Consider the following 21,673-nt stretch of genomic DNA (forward strand, 5'->3'; position numbering starts at 1 on the left):
CGATCATGAAATCGGAGTAATGAGATAATATAGTTATTGCTATTCTATGAGATCAAGCCGTGGATTCGATCATAGAATCAAAACAATTTTTTATTGCCATTCCATGGGACCAGTCGTGGATTCGACCATGGAATAGGAGCAATAATAGATTATTCTGGGAATTCAGTAGTGAATGTCACGACAAAATTAATCTTAATTAGGAATAATTAACTTTGTGGCTCTATACTAGCAGAGCAAGCTGTCTAGGAGCATTAATTATCCCGATATGAGCTTGCCAGTAAGTCATATCCTTTATATAGTCAGGGTAAACTTGTTGTATGTTCCTGAAGACGTTATCGCTTTATACTAGCAGAGCAAGCTGTTTAGGAGTCGTCCATCTCGTGATACTATATAGAAATAATCACTGAAAGTATTCAGTATTCATGAGATATGCCGTTGTCCAGTCGTGACACTACATATCTACATGTACTATGAGAGAAAGTACTCTCCGTTGAGAATTCGATGAGAGACCCGTGTCTCGATACTCACGTCTGATTGTTGAATCAGAGCTTCGTATAATTATGAGTTTACGATTTTAGCCTTTGTCGAAAATCCAACATCTACATTAAGTCCCATGCTTACTGAGGAAAGCTGTGTTCCTCAGTCAGTATTAAATGGTGATTTTCCCGCCATAAATAATAATACCAGTAATTGAACTTAGTCGTAAGTTGAGACGTTACCGGATTTAGAGAGCATGAGCAAACCACGACTTGATGAAGGCTTCATTGTCATGATTGGAGCGTCGTTTGATGAGCATAAATTGGTGTTGAACCGCTGGTTTGGACGACGAGTCCGTAGTCGGTTAGGATTCGCGGGTCGGGCCCAATAAGGAAATCCTTAGAAAATTAGGTTTTGGAAATAAAATTGATATAAGGGATTAATCCTTTTTTTTTAACTCCACGACCAGTGCTTCCATCACCCCTCCACCACCTTCACGTCAACAGGAGCAGGAGAAGTTATCCGCCGATCAGCGTCGCCGCCGCCGGTGCCGCTGTCGCCGTTGCCGCCGGCCAAATTTCGGCCGACCAGGTGCGTTTTTTTTTTGTTTTTTTGTTTTTTTTGCTGATGTCCATGAGTATCATGGGTTGTTCATGCTTTGATCATGATGAATTTATATACATGTGTGTATATTAGTGTGAGTTTTATGAAAAACCCTCGTTTTTTTTTTGAAAACGTATGTTCGTTCAATCGTTAGTTTTGAAAACTAACTATAATCCCTGATTTAGGAGAGATTTTTTTTATATGAACCTAGGTCCAGTGATAAAACTTAGTTTATGAGCTTTCATGTGTACCAAGGTTTTATCATAAAATAAGTGAATTTTCATGAAATCGGAATAATCCTTCGTTTTAAAGACAAATAACGATGACACGAAGAAAAATATGTATGATGAACTTGTGTCCAGTGATAAAATTTTGCTTATGAGCTTTCATGTAAATACAAAACTTTATCATATGTATGAGATGTGAGCTTTCACAATATTTTTTGAAATAAACCTTCGTTTTAAAGACAAATAATGACGATACGAAGGAAAAATAGTTATATATATATATATATATATATATATATATATATATATATATGCAGCCGTGACATATATTGTTCAAAATATGATGATATATTTTATTTGCATGAGTTTGTTTTCGTTAGATAAAATCCTTGAGAATTTATGTATGCAAGTTGCATTAATTGCTGTTTTTTCGAAAAATCAAAACGTGAGTTTTGAGGATTCTTCAAAGATAGACAATATATTTATGATAGAATATTTTATTGTTATGAACTTCATAGGTCAGTTGTGTGAATGTTCACATTATGAAAATTGTGTCCGTGATTTTATGAAAATCAGTTTCGAAATTAATAAAGTTTCGTTCGTTTTTGCAGTTTTTCGAGGAGACAAGCGATTTTGAGGTGTAACTCTACCGTTACTATCACTATTGTTAGTGGGAGTACAAAAGGTAAGAGTTAAGAGTTACTATGTTTTGTCGTATTTCCTTGATTCATGTCTGGACAGCATCCTGAAGTAGAATGTAATGTGGACTTTGCAGTTGTTTTAGCAAAATGACCAATTCCTCAGCCGACAATACTTCAAGGGACGAATCGCATTCTGATGATGACATCTCCAGGGATGATGCACGCATGGACGAGACCTCCATTGGTGAAGAAGAGGAGGATGCCACTGGCGTGAAGAACATTCCGAATATAGACGACGCATTCTTTGAGGAGGATCCAAAAGGAGCTGAAGCATATCTCAAGTCCCCAGTATATCGTCTTCTGATCAACCCTAGGACTGTGACTCAGAAGAAAATTGGTGACCCCGAAGATGGTAATACGGCTTTTTCTCGAACGAGGGCTTTTCCTTGCATCGACCATAGAGTTTAAGCTTTCTCGACGCCCTTTGGAAAAAAATTCTGGATGGGCAAGGCATATGTTGGGTTTCCCTCATGTCAGGGCTATGCTCAACCAGGCGCAAGTGACGAGAGCTATTCAAGCTTCTGGAGACTTGTCTATTAATCATGATATGAAAAGTATCGTGGCTTTGCTGGATCGTTGGTGTGTTCCCACTCATACCTTCATATGTAGATGGGGAGAATTTACTGTTACCTTAGAAGATGTGGATGCTTTGATGCATCTCCCGATTACAGGTAATTTCTCTGGAGGTCTTTCGGATGAGGAAAAAGTGGTTTTTGACACTCTGACAGCTGCGATGGAAGAAGTGAACAAGGCGTATGGTAGTAAAGGTTGTTATGCCCATTGTTTGACACGTTGGTGTCAAAGAGATGAAGTTTATGATAGTCCCATCACCGGTATGTTACCTATTTCCGCTTTCTTATGCTTATGGTTACCCAGAGACATATTCGAAGACAGTGGACATTTGTTGAAGCCTTTCATAATCCCTTTTTATATTAAGATGGCTCAAGGTGAGAAACTCCCAATTGGTAGTTTATTCCTGGGTTCCTTGTATTCTAACTTAGACTCCTTGGTGTTAGATTCCAGCGTGTCGAATGGCTTCATGAAGATTGAGTGTTATGTTAACACGATGTTTCTTCAAGCTTTGATGTAGGAGCACTTCAAGAATTATGCGCCTATCCCACGTAATATCCTGCAAGGACCAAATACTGATGCATGTCACATCTTCGCCGAGAAAGATAATGCCCGAATCATGCTGGTCTACAAAGCAGCCTCGGTCTAAAGCACGCCTCATTGTTGTGTTGGATGAATAATCGGAGTTCGACTTTCGTTCGTGGGTGTCGGTTCCTGATTATGTTTCTCAACCAACGACTTTCAATACTGGAGAGAACACGACTCTGAAATATGGTGTGAACCCGAATGATGGTGAGAGATCCTTCATATTGAGCTGTACTCCTGGTCACTTGTTATCCGTTATGCATGGAGAGTGGGTCGTAGAAGAATACAACATTGATAGGGCGGATCGACAAATGGGTATGGATCAATGTGTTCCAACTATCCGGAGAAGGAAACCATCAGTTGATCAGCTTGTGTCTCGTTTAGATCACACTCACGTGGAAGGGAGTAGTTACTGGTTTCCTGGTTCTGATAGATTTGCATATGTAACCCCAGGTTATATAGAATTCTGGCATCAACAATTCGAGAGATTGCATGAATTCGTGACAGTTAGTCAGCCTCCAGTGAAGATTCCTCCATCTGCTGAGATGATCTCTGGTCGACCAAGACTGAAGTACCTTTCTGGTGATAAACGAAAATTATCTCCAGGATGTTCTCAAGTAAGATTCTCCACATATCTTTTATGAAACCATGGTAACTGTATTCTGATCATGTTATTGAATTCTTTACAGGATGGTCGTAGCGTAAGACCTTGAATCCATGCAGATTTTTCAGATATTGGAGAAGTTGTTCACGGCGGAGAAGGACGGAACAAAAGTTATAAGTTGTTACCTAATACCGTGAAGTCCCCAGTTCGTTCTTTGGTGAGTTCCCAATATTTCTCACCGTGAATTTCATTGCTATTAACATTAGAATCATGAAGCCAATATTGTTAATTTTGTTGCAGAATTTTACTCCATCAAGTCTTGAAGGTCTTCAATTTTCTGTTACTGAACAAGCAATCACTGATTTGAGTGACGAAGAAACTGTAAGTATTTCTTCACATGTTCAAATGTGGTGCTTCATAGATGAAAGTATTGATTGTAAAGGACGTATACAGGAGGATGTCGTCATGGAGATGGAGAATTCTAGGACTCAATCATCCTCTGGGAATGGGAATGGAGGTAATTCCCAAGATTCGGAGCCGGATGGAAGTGATGTTCCTCTTGTCGTTGATGTGGACAATTCCAACCCCTTGGACACTTTGGAGACTCCTCAAGTAAGTATACATCCTGTATATTCTTCATAGAAGTATAAAAGTGCTGACTTGTGAATGAATTAATGATAACCCATGTGAATATATGAAAACTTAGTCGAACTTCGTCGTCAGAAAATTCAGAACCCAGCTTTTTAGTAAAAACGCTGTAGAATCTTTGTCGGGAGTCGGATTTTGATGATCTGCATGCGCAAATTCAAGCCCGGAAAATTTCCAAGCTTTAGAAGAGAAGCTTTTTAAGTTTTGAGCACATTCAGAGCCTGAAAAAGGCGAAATAGTAAACTTCCAGGAAACTTCCAGAACTTTTTCAGATTGCGCATCACTTGATATTTTGGCCACATCTACTCGCTCGTTCATCGGATTGTCATGAAATTTTGACATGTCATAGAGGACATCCATGCGAAGAGAATGGAATACTACCAATCCTCAGATTACTTGTAGATTGTTCCCAGTTCGTCTCTTAGTACAGGGCAGAGTTCAGTTTCTTCAGACGGACTCATCGTAAAATGTGTTTTCATGACTTTCATGTTATTTGCTCGTGCCTTGAATGTAGTATGATGAAATTTGATGATATTGCCTTGAGGGTATACTGTGTTTCATAATATCCTTTGGCTTCGTGACTCTAACCTCATGTAATCTTTGTATTAGGTGCTAAATACTGAAGTTGAGGATACTAGAGCCAATGATGATAACTCTAACCCTTCTGAAGTTATTGATGAAGAGACAGACATCCCTGCACTGCGAGGCCATGAGAAGGTCGCTGCTGATGTTATGGAAAACCAGATGGTTGTTGCCTTAGTGATAGAAGAAACCGAGATAACAGCGGAGAATACCAAAGGAACTGTTGCTTTGGTCGTGGGAGCCGCTCCAGTGAATGAGAACCGTATAATAGTGTATGAATATCCAACTGCAGGGGTTGCTTTCGATCCTCCCTTTAACACTTCACTCCCGTATCATGAACTGGTCGGTGGATTCAGCGTTCCCATTGGATATGCACGCTTGTACGAGACGATATGGAAGAAGTTTGGCCACATGATCGTTGACAAGAACCCTGGGCGTGCTTATGCTTTAACCATGCAAGTAGGCGTTATCTTGCGTGTCGTGAGTGATATGCATACGAGACCTAGGAATACCGTGACTCCAGATATACTCTTTGATTGGGAGTTTAACTTGGAGAATTCAGAAAGACTTGGCCTCAACGTGAAATGGCTTCGTAAGAAAATAAACGTTATCAAGGATTCATGTGAGAAGAACATACTCTTTCCCAATGATGTTGTGAAGGAGAAGGAGGACAAGATTGCCAAGCTGGCCGAGGAGTTGAACAAGGAGAGGGCGGCTTTGCAAATCTTGAAGGATGCTGATGAGCGAAAGCCTTTTCTTGCTGATCTCTTGAACTTCTGAACTTCTGAGAGATGTGAGGTTTATACTTGGGTTTTGATATTTAGATGATTTTGGATTGACTGGTGGTTAAGGATTTTCTTGTAGATTTGATAGAGATTTTCTTTTACGAAATATGAACTGAATTTTGATAAATTTCTGAATTCAAATACTGATTGCAAGTATTGCAAATGTTTGGATGAATTGAAATAAAAATGAAAGAAAATCCTAAATGTTAAATCCCAACACCATGAATGCTTCGAACGCCCAATACCTTAAATGTCCAATAATTTCAGATAAACGCCTTGAGCCAATTTTCGTGAATTACTGGTAGGGTTCTGCCATCTGTGTTAATCAATTTGTAGTATCCTCCGGACACGGACTTAGCGACCATGAATGGTCCTTCCTAATTGGAGTTCCTTATACAATGAAGACCGCGCTGAACTGCTTTGAGAACCAGGTCCCCTTCATGAAACTTGTTAGGCTTGGTCGATCGTGCCTTGAATATCTTCCGCTGATTCGGAATTCCCTTGATGGAATTCCACGATTGTGGCACATATGGACACTCGCGCGGAAGAGAGTATCCATCATAGTGTTGATCATTCTTAGCCAAGTCTTCAGCAATAAACCTCTCGATGGAGTGACCGATTTGAAGAAGTTCTGAACCCCAACCATTGAGTGTAATATTGCTGAGGTGAAGTTACCCACTCGTAGATTTTGATGACTGCTAAATTGTTCATAGGAAAAAGTACCTGGACCATAGTAGCGTATTTGAACATTGGTAATATTGGAGCAAGAGGAGGAATAAGACTTGCCTGAGCTCGAAACCTTCTGACAAAGGTGTGCGGATTTTCTCCAAGTTCCTGCGTAATCCCCATCATAGTTTTTACTTCTTCCAGATGCTCAAACGGTGGTGTGTCCTCTGCTTCGTCTTCCGACTCGGAATCCTTGTCGATGACAGGATGTGTTGAAGGCATCGTTATCCTTCCGGCATGAATCCAAGTTCTTTCAAGGACCATGTCGTACCCAAGGTCTTCCCGAATTATGAAAAACTTGGCCTCAGTGCAGATCAATCTTTCTGTAACTTTGAGAGTGATGAAGTCGTATGCGTCTCTGGAGATTCCTTCGTGGTACCTAATTGCTATGGGAGCGTGGGTGGCTTCCTGTCGAGTAATACCGGCAGCTCTGAGAGTTTTCAACGGGATGATGTTGACAGTGGTACCAACATCGACGAACGCCCTTTTGAACTCATTTCCTTTAATGTGCACTGTGGTGAGCAGTCCCCAGTCATACATTTCTTTGTCGGTGGCTGAAAATTCGGTGGTGGTTTCTTGGATCAGCAGATGTTTTCCGGACACGATGTGGTTCAGTGCAGCAAACATGTCTTTCCTTTGAGCTTTCGAAAGATACAACAACTCGCAGACATGTTCGATCAGAGATTGAACCGCTTCCTTGACAGGAAGTTCAGAGATGGTAAAAGTTCTGACTGGGAGGGGGTTTTTGTGCACTCCCTCAGTCCCCAGGTTGAGCTCTCCTGATTCGACCTTTTCCTTGAATATGCGCTTCAAAATTTTGCAATCACTTGTGGGATGGCTGACGTATCTATGGAAACGGCAATACCGAGGATTTTCCATGGCCTCTTCAGTTGGTTCCTTCTTGACATAAGGTAATTTGATTGCACCATCTTGAATCCAGGCATCGAGTAGTTCATTAACTTCTTCCATTGAACAGGGAAAATCAGGTGCTTCTGGATCTTCCGTATGCTGAGGAGGGATTTTCGAATTCTCCTTCTTGTGTGCCTTTTAAGGGGTGGAGGAAGTCTGCTTGTGCTGTAGTTCTGCTTTTCGCTTACTCCCTTCCGCGACAGCATTTGTTGAAGGTTACAGGTTGTACTGCTTGTTGATCAAACGCCTGCTTCCTCAAGTGTCTTTTAAATCCTCAGTCTTTGTAGACTTTTCTCTTTTCAAAAGAGCGGGTGAAGTGGTTGCCGACCTCTTCGCAGCTTCGTGAAGCTCTGAGAAAGTATGGAATCGAAGGTTTTCTAGCAAGGCCCTGTAGACCGGGAGCATGCCATTGATGCACAAGTCCACCAGTTGTTGCTCCGTGACGTTTGGGTCATGACAATCCAGGGCTTGGACTCTGAACCTTTTCACATAATCATTGGGATTTTCACTGACCCTCTGAAACATCCTTCCAAGGTCGGAGAGGGTGACTTGTTCTGACACGAAGAAGTATTTCTTGTAGAATGCGTTAACCATTTCTCCTCAATTGTTGATAGTCCCTGGTGCAATGTTGTTATACCATGTGTATGCTCTGCCTTTCAGATATTTTGAGAATTCCTTGAGACGAACGACATGATTATGTTCATGTTCTCCCAGGGATTCGAGAAAACGAGAGACATGTTCCCTAGCATTGCCAGTTCCATCATATAAGGTGAAGGTTGGAGAAACGTAACCTTTGGGGAGTGGAATCCTCTGTGTAGCGGCAGGATAAGGAGGTTGATGACGATGGACATGCGATGTTTTTTCTTTTCCACGGTTCTCCAAAAGGTTCTCCAGATCCTCGCGAGTGATGAAATTCGATGATCCCTTCGCTGATGAGTTGTCTGCAGCAGTTTTTTGGACTTCGTCGTCTTCTATTGTATGGATTGGAATTACTTCAGGATCGTCGTCTGAGGATTTCTCCTTCTCCTTTCCCTTCTACTGAGTCTTCTCTGACATCTTGTCAGTAAGATTTTTGAGATAAGTACATAACTCCTTCTGTGTAGCAGCCATGTCAGTCTGATTATTTGCAAGAGTCTTCTGCGCTTTGATAAGATCAGCAATGGTAGGTGGTGGATCTCCTCTGACTTCTTCAGGGTGTCGTCCGGTCAGTGGATGACCTTCGACGTGAGGAGGAGTAATGTCACCACCATCAGTATTGGAGGTCGGAATTGTCTCCGGGATATTCTGATTGTTGTTGTTGCTAGTGCTAGCACGGTTTGTGTTAGGATTCGTAACTGAACCCGACCTGAGAACAACCATCTTGTGAAATTGTGAGATTGCAACCGAGAGAATGATCTCCCACTGTGGTCGCCAATATGTAGATGGGGAAAAACGATTTACTGGTTTTTAAGGAATTGAGGAGACGATCGTACGGAGGAGACTCCTCGAACCGAGAGAAATGTTAAACCTCACACAGATGCACCGCTGCAAAGGGGGTGCTTTAGATTCGAGAGATCAATCTGTAATACTCCGGCCTAAATCAAGACAATGACCGTTCCATAGTAAATTCGGTTGTAGTTGCAGGAAATCCTACACTACACCTCTAATATGATTTCATTAATACTCAATTCATTTTTAGATTTACAATCTTAATTTTATTAATGAATCTTTGAATATTCTTACAAGAAAAGATAAAGGAATCAAGAATAACCTCTGTTTTAGACTTTCTCTTTCCTATTTACTTGTTTCTTCCTCAAAGAAAGATCTCCCCTCTTCTTCTCAGTTGAACGACTATTTATAGGGAAATACATAATGGATGACAGCTAATCTGTCCTTTATTTTCGGATATAGCTTGCGAAATTCTCGCAACCTTACAAATGTTAATCTCGCAAATTCTCTAATTTTCGCAGGATCATCACATCTTTCTCATGATTTTAGCTGATATCGTTTATTATATCATTTCTGAAATTATTCTGCGACGCTGTTGTGTTGTGTTATTAATAACTTCGCTGAAATATTATTGCTGCGAGATTCTGATCATACATCTTTCCTCTTCTCATATCTTCTCTGCAAAGTAGAGAATGATGTGATAAATGCCGCAGCTGTTCCTCTCTTCATATTCTGCATTTATCACACGTATTCTTTCTTCCATCCGTTTCTTGACACGTCTTCTGTAACCGCTGCTTTTCAACCGCTCATGTCTTTTCGTCTTAATGGTGTTTATTTCTTCGAGTAAAAAATCTTCCTTATATATTCTTCTTACTCTTCTTTTCACTTTCTTTTTAGTTTCTCTTCTCTTTTAATTCTCTCATCTCTGTAACTCTATTTTTCTTCCGTAAATTCCGCTACTGTAGTTCTTCCTTCTTCAATCTTCTTACTTTTTATTCATTCCCATACTCTATATTCAAATATGCCTCCAAGTGTCCATAAACATGAGAAAAACTTAAAAGACGTCCAAAAAGATCTTGCAGAGAAATGTTTCACACTTTCTACCATTCCTGGTGAAATTGCCAAATCAATTATTTCTATCAAACTTTTTTCTGATCAATATTGTGATGATCAATCAATCATAATTTCGCTAGGTCAAATTCTCGCAGGTCTCCCCATTCCTCTTTACGACCCATATATCCCTTTGTTCTATGAAATTCTTGCTCATTCGGGATTTTCGCGAGCTATCTTCCAGTTGAGTGGGGATTGCATCCGTCTGATGCTAGAGTTCGCTAATCGTGGTGCTGGTAAAGGATCTCTGTACTCCAAAGAACTTAGGGATCCTAAATTCGCAGACTTAGAAATAATTGCTGAGAAATATACAGTAGCGAGCTTCTTTGAAAATTATGAATTGATCTCCATGAAGAAAGAGAATACTCGCTGGGGTATTCGTTTGAAAAGGAAAGATTACATTGATGAAGCGAAAATACTTATGCAAGATATTGACTGCATTATGGTAAGAACACAACTCCTCGCCAATCCAAAGATGATAAATGGTGTGTTTTTCCCTTGATGCTAAGAGGGCCTTATATTGCTGGATCAAATATTCTTCCTGAGAATCTCTCTACCTATCAACCTTGGGTATTCTCTTGGCCCGAGAAGGAGAAAGAGGTATGTTTCTTCCAGTTTTGTTCACTTTATATTTTTTTATTTGTCTTTATTCTTTTGTTCGCTAACCCTTGCGATATTCTATAGATCCATAAACTGAAAGATAGTTATAACAGGACTGGGAGGACTAGTACCTTGTTAGCTCTTCGCTCATACACAGATGAGGTAAGAAATTTTCTCTTATGATTTTAAACAGTATACTGTTGCTTCCATTTCTTATTTCTATCTGTATGTGAAGATTATTGCTGAAATAGAAGAACCTGCCGATGTTGCGAAGACTGGTGATAAAAGCAAAGGTGCTCTTCGCAGGGAAAAATCAACTGGTCCTTCTTCAAAGAAAATAAAAGTCTGTTCTTCTTCTCCTTCAAATATTCCTTCTCATGAAAATTCCGAAAGTGACAAGGATGATGAGGATAATGATGACCTTGCCGCAAATGAAGATTCTCCACCTGAATCTTCTATGGCTAAGCTCTCTGGCCTCTTTTCTGATTCTTTGCAAGGAACGTGAGATAACCAATTCGCTAATACCTGCAAATCTCTCGCTACAATTTGCAATGTCCCTTTACTGGATGGTGATAGTTCTCTTCGCGGAGTTTCTAGATCAGTGACTCCCGACTTCTTGCATTCTCTTAATAGTCTGGTATACTTTCATCCTTTTACTTCTTCATTGTTGTAACTCAAAATCTTTTTCTATATTAATATTTTTTGTATTTTCTCGCAGGCTGGAAAAGCTTCTTTCGCTGTTGCCTCAGATCTAGAGAGGAGACGCGGAAATCTTGAAAAGAAGAATCTTCAATTTCGCACAAAAAATGAAGAATTGGAAGCTGAAGTCAAAGGTCTTCGCGAGAAAAATAGACAACTAGAAATTGATTCTTCTTCATATAAGAACAAAATCTCTAGTCTTTAGCAAGCTAATAATCAGCTTTATGGTATGTTACTTTTCTCCTTTCCCTTCATTCATTCATCCTGTTGTTTTATCTTATTTAAATGATCCTTTTTGTAGACATTTATGGTCTTTCTGATGAAGCTACCCTTATTCGTTCATTTCCTAATGCCTTGGATAATGATACCCTTCTTGAGCGTCTTAATAATTCTTTAAATAGTTTCTCAAATGATAGAATTTCATCTCTTTCTCTAGATGAACTTAGATCCAAATTTCTCCTCTTAGAAATTGAACATAGATCTAGTTTAGGCTTGGCCAACCGATTTAAACGTCTCATCCTTAATTCTAAAGAAAAAATCAATGAGTTGAGATCCAAAATTAGTGGTCTTATATATGATAAGGATCGTATATCTGATCAAGGTGTTAAGGCTTTAACGAAATTCCAAGAGACTCTTCTTGAAGTTCAACTTGAACGAGATGAGGCTAACCGCAAGAACATCGAGCTCTGCGAAAGGGAAAACCAAATTCGTTCTCGTCTTCTTATAAGTAATGAGGATGAATTTTGTTTGGGATGCGAAAATCTTAGATAATGCCAGAAAAGATTTAGGTGTAAATGTTAGTCTCCAAGCTGAGCATACATCCTTGATTAGAGATATGATTTCTGACAGAGAAGGTTATTAACTGCTCTTCTTTACTAATCTTTTGTTTCTTATGAATTTTCATCAAGTTAATAATTGATTGTCTTTTTCTCGCAGATTCTGAAAGTGGATATCGTGAAAAGATTGAGGAACTTGAAACTGAAAAGGAGGAACTCTCAAAGACTCTTTCTTCTCGCAACGACAAGTATTCTAAATTAAAGAATCAAATCAAGATCACTGTTGCGAATTTTAAGAATGATGCTATGCATTTTCGCAATCAAACTATCCAAATGGTTTGTGACGATCATAGTATCCCTCACTCTGATTATCCTTGTCTCTTGGAAGAGATCCCACAGAATACTCCCAGTCTGATTATTTCTGATAGCGAAGCTGATGATGAAGAATCTGATGGTGATGAAGGTTCTGATGGTGATGAAGATTCTGACGTAGACGAAGAAGGGAACAAGTCTGATGAAGATAATGAAGGATCACCTAATAAGTAGTCTTTGTTTCTTTCTTTGATTCTCTGTAATACTTGTACATTTATTCCCTCTTTCTGTATATTTGTGTTTCTTTCGTTTTGACCTGCATTCATTAAAACAATTCTTCCTTGCAATACAGTTAATCAATACCATCATAAACTTTTGAATTTTTGTGTAAATCTATCATATGGAGACAAATAAAATTTTCTAATTTCATTCATTCCCATACTTGCCTCTGTTATTTGTATCCAAATGAGAGATTTTATAAATTTTTCTTATTTTATGCCTCAATTTCGCAGTTAATTATGTATAATTTCGCAATCTTATGCGAAGTGAATTTTGATTCTTTTCAAAATCTCGTTCCTGTGTGGTCTTATTTTGCCTTCCTAATTAAAGGTCTTATTATGCCACCTCTTGTCATTGCGACAAAATCGCAGGACGTCCTTGCACTTTCATGCAAAAACCCATTGATCTTGCCTTAAATTTTTCTTTTGTATTGTGGCCTCTTCAGGAATGTTGCGACAATATGACAGGCCTAAATATTCTTGCGAAAATAAAGCCCCATGACATTGCCGTCTTGCGACGAAATCGCAGGACGTCTTCGCACTTTCATGCGAAAACCCATTGATCTCGTCTTATCTTTTTCTTTTGTATTATTTCCTCTTCAGGATTGGTGCACAAATATGACAAGCCTTAATACCCTTGCGAATAAAAAGCCTCATGACATTTGCGTCTTAAGACACTTATCAGCTCCCTAATGGAGGGTGCCGCCGTTATCTCCCCCCTGGTTGCCCCTTCAAGGAGGCGTACTTCTACCATACAAGGTTAGCTCCTCCCATCCAGTCTTAACAACAACCAGTTGTTTTCGCAACCTCTTATCCCAATTACCTATAGGGCTTATGGTTACGAGACTGCACCTTAAGTGGGGTTTTCTTCAGGCCGAGTGCAGTATAAGCCAAGACTTGTCAAGAATGGCAAAGTACGCTTCAAACGTCCCTGGAACTCTTGACTCAACCGTGTACCTCAGCGCCTTGATCAGATCTGCACTTCTTGGGAGAGTCCTTAGTACCTTAGTCGCCCAACCTAAGTCATACGCTTAAGCTGAGAATCCAAGGTGCCTCTCCCGGATGGGCTTTATTGACCCCAAATCTCCATGACTCAGGTTCCGGTGGTGGTGTAGCCTTTCCCTGAGTCATGCAACAGGTACCCCCTTATATGATGTACTTTAGGTCTTACATTTTCCTCTTGCGAAATTGTATTCGCGAACTAGAGTGTACGCCATAAAGGTTCGCCCCTTTCTCTTTTGTCATTTTTCTCTGATTGTCTTCTGTAAAATTCATTATCTCTGCGAGAGTCTTGCATATCATCATATTATATTTGCATTTTGCAATCTCAATTTTGTCATTCAATAAAATGTATTCTTGAGAATTTTACTTATTGCGAGAGTGTCGCAACAACTTAATCATTCATACATTTCTTGTTTTTATTACCTTTGCCATCCTCCGCTTCTTTATTATTTTCTGCTACTGCTTCCTTGGTAGTGGTATGTTCATCATTTTTATTCTGAGCTAGCATTAGTTTCGCAACATTTCTTCTTCTTTTCTTTCGATTGCATCCACCATCAACCTCTCACTTTTTTGTGTCTCTTTGATTTTGTGTCGCCAATTTTCCTTCTTGTTTGCTCTTCCTTCGCAAGATTCTATCTCAGTTTCGTAACACCTCTTTCCTTCAACCCAATCTCCCTTTATGATTCCTATACCGCTGGGGTGAGGGAATTTGATGCACTGGTGGAAAGTTGAAGCTACACTTAGAATCCCATGTAGCCAAGGTCGACCAATTAATGCATTGTAGGGTGATTCTACATCAACGACACAGAATAAGATTTCAGAAGATATTCCCTTTCAATGGAATTCGCATAGTAACCTCCCCTTTAGGCTTGTTAGCAGTACCATTAAAACCATATATCTTATATGTTGATGGTATAAGATCATCATCTCTTCCTCCCATAGTTTTATAAGTATGATAAAATAAGATGTTCACAGAGCTTCCAGTATCGATTAGAATTCTATTAATTGCCCATGAATCTTCAGCTTCATCATCCTCATCTTCTTTCGGTTTTGAATTAATTTCTAATTTTACTGCCAATGGATTATCATGCACCTCTTCACCTTCGGGAATTTCTTCTGCGGTAAAAGAAATGATTTGTTTCTGCCATTCCTCCAGTGGCGAGATTTTCGCAATATTCATAATTTCTCTTCCATCGTTATCTCTTACGAACACTCTACTCAAAACATTGTCATGAAAATCTTCGATTGTCTTATATGAATGTACGATGGAGTGACAGAATAGATTCTTTGCTTTTGCACCAACTTCTATGAATAATGTTTCTTTCTTTTTCATCGTGTTTACTTTGTGATGCTCTGGTGTTGGTGGCAATGGTTGAGATTGTGGATGCCCTACCAAAAAGTGCTTTAGTTTTCCTTGATCTATCATTCTTAGAATAATTCTTTTTACATTTCTTCAATCATTTGTTATATGTCCATGAAAATGATGATAAGAACAAAACTCATGGCTTCTGTGGTTTGGAGGTGGTTTCGTTCCCATGTTCCATGGTGTTGGTATATTCTCCATCAAAATTATAGCTTCCCATATTTTCTCCACACTTGCATTTAGAGGTGGCATCTTGATTTCTTCCCATACTACCTTGTGACCTCCTTGTCCTCTATTATAGTTTTGTCTTTGACCTCCATAAGTTTCTTGTGGTTGATCGAGTCTTTGAATCTTGTTATTTCCACCACGATTGTACAAATTTCTTTCTCTTTCATACTCCTCTTGATCTCGGCTTCCCATAGCCACTAGTTTCTGTTGATTGTTACCCGTCACCATCTCTTGTTGTACTTGTGAAGTATTCGCTACTGTGTTTATTAGCTTGGGTAATAAGCTTGAATTCGCTGTTTGTGAGCTGGTGTTCACAACTGGATATGATTCCATTTCATTTTGCCTTTCCTCTAGAGCAATGTATTCTTCTTGAAGTTCTCGCAATTCAGTCATTGTGATCGTATTCTTGACTCTGAATATTTGGACATGCAATAGGTTTGTTGCAAACATAGCATTGATAATGATAATATAAGATATCTCTCATCTCTACGGCCAACCATTTTGCTACACATAGTTCTCCATCTTTTAGTCAGGTGCTTCAAACTTTCGCCAATCCTCTGTTTTAATCCAAACACGTCCTCTATACCAGGTCGCGAAGAATTATTACTTATATATGCCCCTAGGAATGTAGTCTGCAAATGATTGAAGGATGTTATTGTATTCTTTGGTAGACCTTCGAACCATTTTAACGCCTCCCCTGTTAAGCTGGATGCGAAATATTTGCATAATACAACATCATCATTTTCCCATTGCAACATGCACCTCACGTAGGCTTTAATGTGTTGAATTGCACAAGTTGTTCCATCAAAAATGTTGGTTAATGCGGGTAAATTGCATTTCGGTGGTATTCCTCCTAATTGTACTTCCCTTGTAAATGGAGTTTTTGCAGCTTCTTCTATAGCTTCATCCAATTGTCTTCTGCCTACTTGATGATATTTTTCAATGATGTTGTAGTAATGAGGTTCAAACTCTCGGACTTGTGAAGATTAAATATAAAGATTTAATAAAATTATATACAAAAATATTAACAAAGTGGGCGAGAGGTATAAGAAAATAACCAAGACACTGATTCCACTATTACACATGAATTAATGATGGTAAATAATCCAAAACTCTAATTATCTTCTAAGTCCTTTATATCTTAACTCACTAATAATCAAGCAAATTCTCATACATCAATTGTATCCCTTAAGCATAGATTATCTAAACAAAGCATAACCTATATAATTGAATCACAACTGATTAGGAAAATTACGCAAACAATTAAAAACTCTACAAAAGCAGTGATTGAGTGAATTATAATTAAATATTAGAGAAAATAAATTAGTTACCAATTATTCATGCGTAAATAGCTTCCCCACTGCCTTGGTTGTGGGAGAAATTAGCCTCTCATCATGTTGGAAACACGCTCAAAAGTTGATTTCATTTATGCTCAAAGATGGGTTTACAAATGATGAAAAGGGAGAAATATAATGAAAATCGGGTTTGTAACAGTTATATGTGTTACTGTTTCTCTAAGACCCACGGTTCTGTGTCGATGTCACTGTTGCATATAAGTCTTCCCTAGTGTCGTTGTTTCTGTGCAAATAAGTTTGCCGCTCCACTGTAGCATGAACGACGGTTCTCTGTGGGTCGTTGTTCTTCGTGTGTTCTTCACCAGCAGCAACAATGGAGTTCTTTGCAACTTTGATTTCTCCCTCTGTTGTCTTCTAAAGTCTCCCTAACTATCCCCCCAAAATCTCCCTCCTTCTTCTGCGATCTCCTTGAAACCTTTTTATACTCAACAACCATCAAATCTTCCATATCTTCACGTAATAAATTCTTGTTATTTCTCCGGAAAAATACAAGAATAATACTCTATTATTAACTCTTCCACGTTGTTGTTGTAGCTCAATGTACTCCAAACACGCTTCTCCCTTACCTCAGACAACACTCAAATGCTGCAGCCACGAAATTTCTTACACAAAACTCGTGTAATCCCGAGTATTTCTCTAACTTCCCTGTTTGAGATCAAACACCTTCAAAACACGTGAAAGACTTGGGTACATCATGAGCACATAATACTTGTCCAAATACCTCGACAATCTGCAACAAAATCTTCTTTTATCTTCCAAATATAGTAACAGAATATCCGAGTATTATTTCCTTCTCTGTTTTGTTGAAATTCATAGATAATCCTCATTCACTCGAAATTATAGCTATTACCAATCCTGTTTTATCCAAAAAGGATATTCCCAAACCAAATCCACAAAAAGATTGCATAAAATCATGTTCAAAATCCGCCACGAGAAGTCTGCATGTTACCGGAGTTCCAAACAACATTTTCCCGCCACATATTTCTCAAACCGTGAAGAAGAAGATAACCCCCTATCCAGACTAGGGTGCGAATAGCAGGTGGATGTCTTGGGGTGAAAATAGTGATCGAGGTGCCCCTTAGTAATTTGGTGCCCCTTATCCAAAGTAGGTGTCCGTTTAGCAATTGTCCTCCGGGGGTGCCTTCAACAACTTTTCGAGCCGAAATTTTCAAAAATGTTTATTGCCCCAAAATACCTACAAACACACAAAACACCATAATAAGGACGAAAACGAGTACTAACAATACGAAACATTGAGGACAAAATAGACACATAAGTGCGTCTATCAAATACCCCCAAACTTATTATTTGCTAGTCCTCGAGCAAAACTAACAAAACAAAACCGAGTTAATCTCGGGAGGGTTTACCAGAGGTGTACCCACAAAACCATGACTTCTAATTGGTCACAAGTATCCAAAGATCTATGAGGACATACAAATTCTCAACCTATTTCCAAGTAACTAGAATTTCCAGAGAAATTAAAGGTGCCAGCTCTAAAGCTGACTAAAGAAAAGGGGAGACACATCCGCAACACTGCTAGATAAAGAGATATCCGCTACACAGCTAGATAAACATTGTAATATGCGTCCGCTGATTTACAGCTGGATAAGATTAGGAGAGAGATAAAGATGAGAGGGACATCTGCTACACAACTGGACTAATTACGTGTGATGAGTTGAACCAGTGCTAGAAAGATCTTGTGCCAGATGGAAAGCGGACTAACAAAGCAACCAAATGTATCTTTCTTCGACTATCTCATAGTGCTCAGTAGAAACAACGTCTTCTTCGGTCTTCAACTGTTGATGATAAACTATCGAACCTCATAGAACCTTGACAATTAACTCTTCTCTTCGATTTCTTGCTTGACTTATAAATTTCTACTTCCCTTTGGCCTTATTGAACAAAACGTAACGATGATTTTTTTTTAATTTTTTTCATTTATTTTTTTTTTAATTTTTCATTTTTCATTTTTCATTTTTTTTTTGGAAACAAAATTTACAAGACAACAATTTACATGGCCATGAGAGAAGGACTTTCAAAACTTGGATCTTCGCAACTTGTGATGTCTTGGTATCATGGATTATAACAACTTATATCATTTGCTCTTATAACTTCAACTTTGATTTTTGAATTATTCTTTTCTATTGTTGCTTCTAAACCTAAAACGTCTTCAACTTTCTTCATAGATTTTGATGTCGCTCCGCTTGTTGATGATGATAAGTTTCTACTGAGAGAGGTTCGCAATCCAGTAGCTAAGACTACATTGTGAGGTTGCTTAGTCTTTCTGGCATTTCCTGACCTACTTGCCTTTCCATCATGTATGGTTATGTCCATCACGGTTACCCTCTAAAAGGAACAAGTTCTCTCCTGAATTTCAAGGATCTCAATGTCTTTTTCTCTAATGTCTCAAAAGGTTGTTATCCCTAGCATTCCAATTTCTATCTTTTCGGTGAGAAACAGTATGTAAACTTAGCTAACCGGATACCATGTGACGCTAGAAGTTTCAAAAGTGCAACTAAAAAGTTCTTCCCCACCCCAAACTTAAATCTAACATTGTCCTCGATGTTCTAAAGATAAAATTAAAAGCATGAACAAGGAGAAACTGTTACCACTTGAAGAAAAAGAGTTAAGTAAAGATATTACCATGTTGCATGAGCATGGGTTACCTCCCAAGAAGTGCTAAGTTTAAAGTCTTCAGCCAGACTTAGGAAAGGATTAGTCAACTCAAACCGTATAACAGTAGCCGGAATAACTGTGGGTCTTCAAAACCAAATAGAGCTGACCAAAGGAAACTGCAGTAAACCAAAAAAATGAACAAGACTAGCATGCCCTTACCTAGTTTCCTGATTAAGACAACTACATCTAATTGTGGTTCAGGTTCTATAAAAAGGTCTAAATATATTTCTTTAGGCTACAACTCCTCAAAAGTGAGAGATCCGAATTATTAGGTCCTAGAGTCTGTAAAAACTCAAATAAAAATTTAGAAGCAAATAACAACAACCTGAATAATTGGGGATCCTCTAAGTCAATTAGATTTGACTCACAAAGTTGACCATAATAATGGTCATTCTTAAGAAAATGTGTCGACCCTAATATCCTAAAGTAATTAGGTTTAGTCTCAAAACTTAAATACCGACACATCATAAAATCATATATTCCCACAATTAGAAGAAAATTTTTTGGTGGGAAAACAAAGTCAATCTTGGTATCATAGCCTGGGTTAACCACATTAACCAGAGGATGGGTCTCTAACAACTGAGCTTCTTTCTGGACATCATTAGGTTCGGTAAAACATGTATGAAGATACTCTTGTAAGATGGTTGAGGCATAAATGTCAAGTCCTACACGAGGGAACTTTCTAAGAGTTAAAGAACACGGAGAATGATAATCACCCCCAAACTTAGAGTTTTCTGTGTCTCTATAAAGACTAGTCACAACTTCCCTAATTTCTAGGTCATCAGATTCCTGGAAATGGTCAATTGATTCTTCTAAGTTGGGTTAATCCTCACTCATTTCTACGAGTTTATCATCTTCTAAGACTAGTGTTTCTAAATCGCTAGATTCTAAAACAGTATTCTCAGGGTAAACTCTTTCCTCTAAATCATTATCGGCTTTGTAAACAGGAAATACTACATCGTCTAAAACGTGGTATCTCTAGTCAAATCCTCGTCCTATTGAATAGGTGAATAATTATTAAAAATTATTTGGATTTGAGCTAGAAATAATATTATCATTAAAGAGATCATTGGGAGTAACATATTCCTCATCACTATGCCTATATATTTCAGATTCTTCATCAATACTATCCTCATCACAGTCCTCATTATAATAACATGAAAAAGGTCGAACCTCATCAAAACAAGTAGTGTTACCAATTCTAACCTCGTCATCTTGATTATGTGAATAAAAACTATCTTTATTTTCGAGGGTGGTGTTGGGAAAACTACACTGGAAATTAAGACTATCTTGAGCAAGTTTTTCCACAATCCTATTTGTATTCTCAGTAAATTGCTTGACGGTCTCTTCTAGAGATATCTTAGTTGACCGCTCTACGAACTCTTCTGGGAGAAGAATATTATAAGTATCTTTCATAAATAACTTCCGTGCTGACTCATTGAAACTCTTGAGAGACTCTTCTAGAGAAATAGAAGGATTGTTTTGCTCATATGACCTGTGGGTATGTGGATAGTAATTGGGCTCAAAATGGTATGGACCATAACCTTCAAAAGTTTCGCGTTCCCAATCACTATTCACACTATGGTCATAAAAAGGATAATGTCCAAGCTGCTCAGTCGGATACTCATTGTATTGGCTATTATAATACCAATTCGACATCCTAAACGCAAGGGAATTCTACACAATCACAAACAAGGCTGAGTCGACCAAATCAAACCTATAAAATCTAGCAAACAACAAGCATGACGGCTCTACTTAGATTGTTTCTAGACCATCTTCTAATCTTTCGAAAAGGAATTCGTTACAATCTGAACAAACCTCTCTGGAATCAATCCGAGTATAAGTAAGTTGAATTGAGACGAGGGAAGCTGCGAGGAGCTTTGATACCCAAGGTCTCACCGGTATTATAAGGCGGCGCAGTCACGCATTCAACTCGCAGAAACCATCATGAACTTCAAAGTATGCTCAAAAGAGTAACCAATATTTTTCGAACGACTTTCCTATTAAGCTCGTTACCTTATAGGTCTCGTTCTAGTTAAAATTTTAAGCTTAGATTCGCGTTTGGTTTCGTTTTCCTAAGGCCGGCAAGAAGGAAACGGTGATGAAATCCGAGTCCTTATCCTAATTTGGCCAGGCCTTGCCCTTTACTAGGAAATTAAAACAACCGTATTCAAATCCTCAGCATATATTCACCTTAAGACATACAATAAACCCGCTGACAGGGGATTCGCGGGTGTTTCGAAAGCTTACCTCCCGTACCAGACGGGCGCAGAACCGCTAAAGTCGACTCGGGCCACGACTCCTATGTCATGTGCAAACCCGAGGGGCCGAGACGATATTGTAGTCGTCGTCCTTCCCTACAAAAAGTTTTATATTTAATGTACCCTTCCTTAGGGTTTAAAAAATAATAATTGTCCAAGTCCAAAGTC

This window comes from Papaver somniferum, chromosome 1 (genome assembly GCF_003573695.1).
Source record: "Papaver somniferum cultivar HN1 chromosome 1, ASM357369v1, whole genome shotgun sequence".
NCBI classification, from domain to species: domain Eukaryota; kingdom Viridiplantae; phylum Streptophyta; class Magnoliopsida; order Ranunculales; family Papaveraceae; genus Papaver; species Papaver somniferum.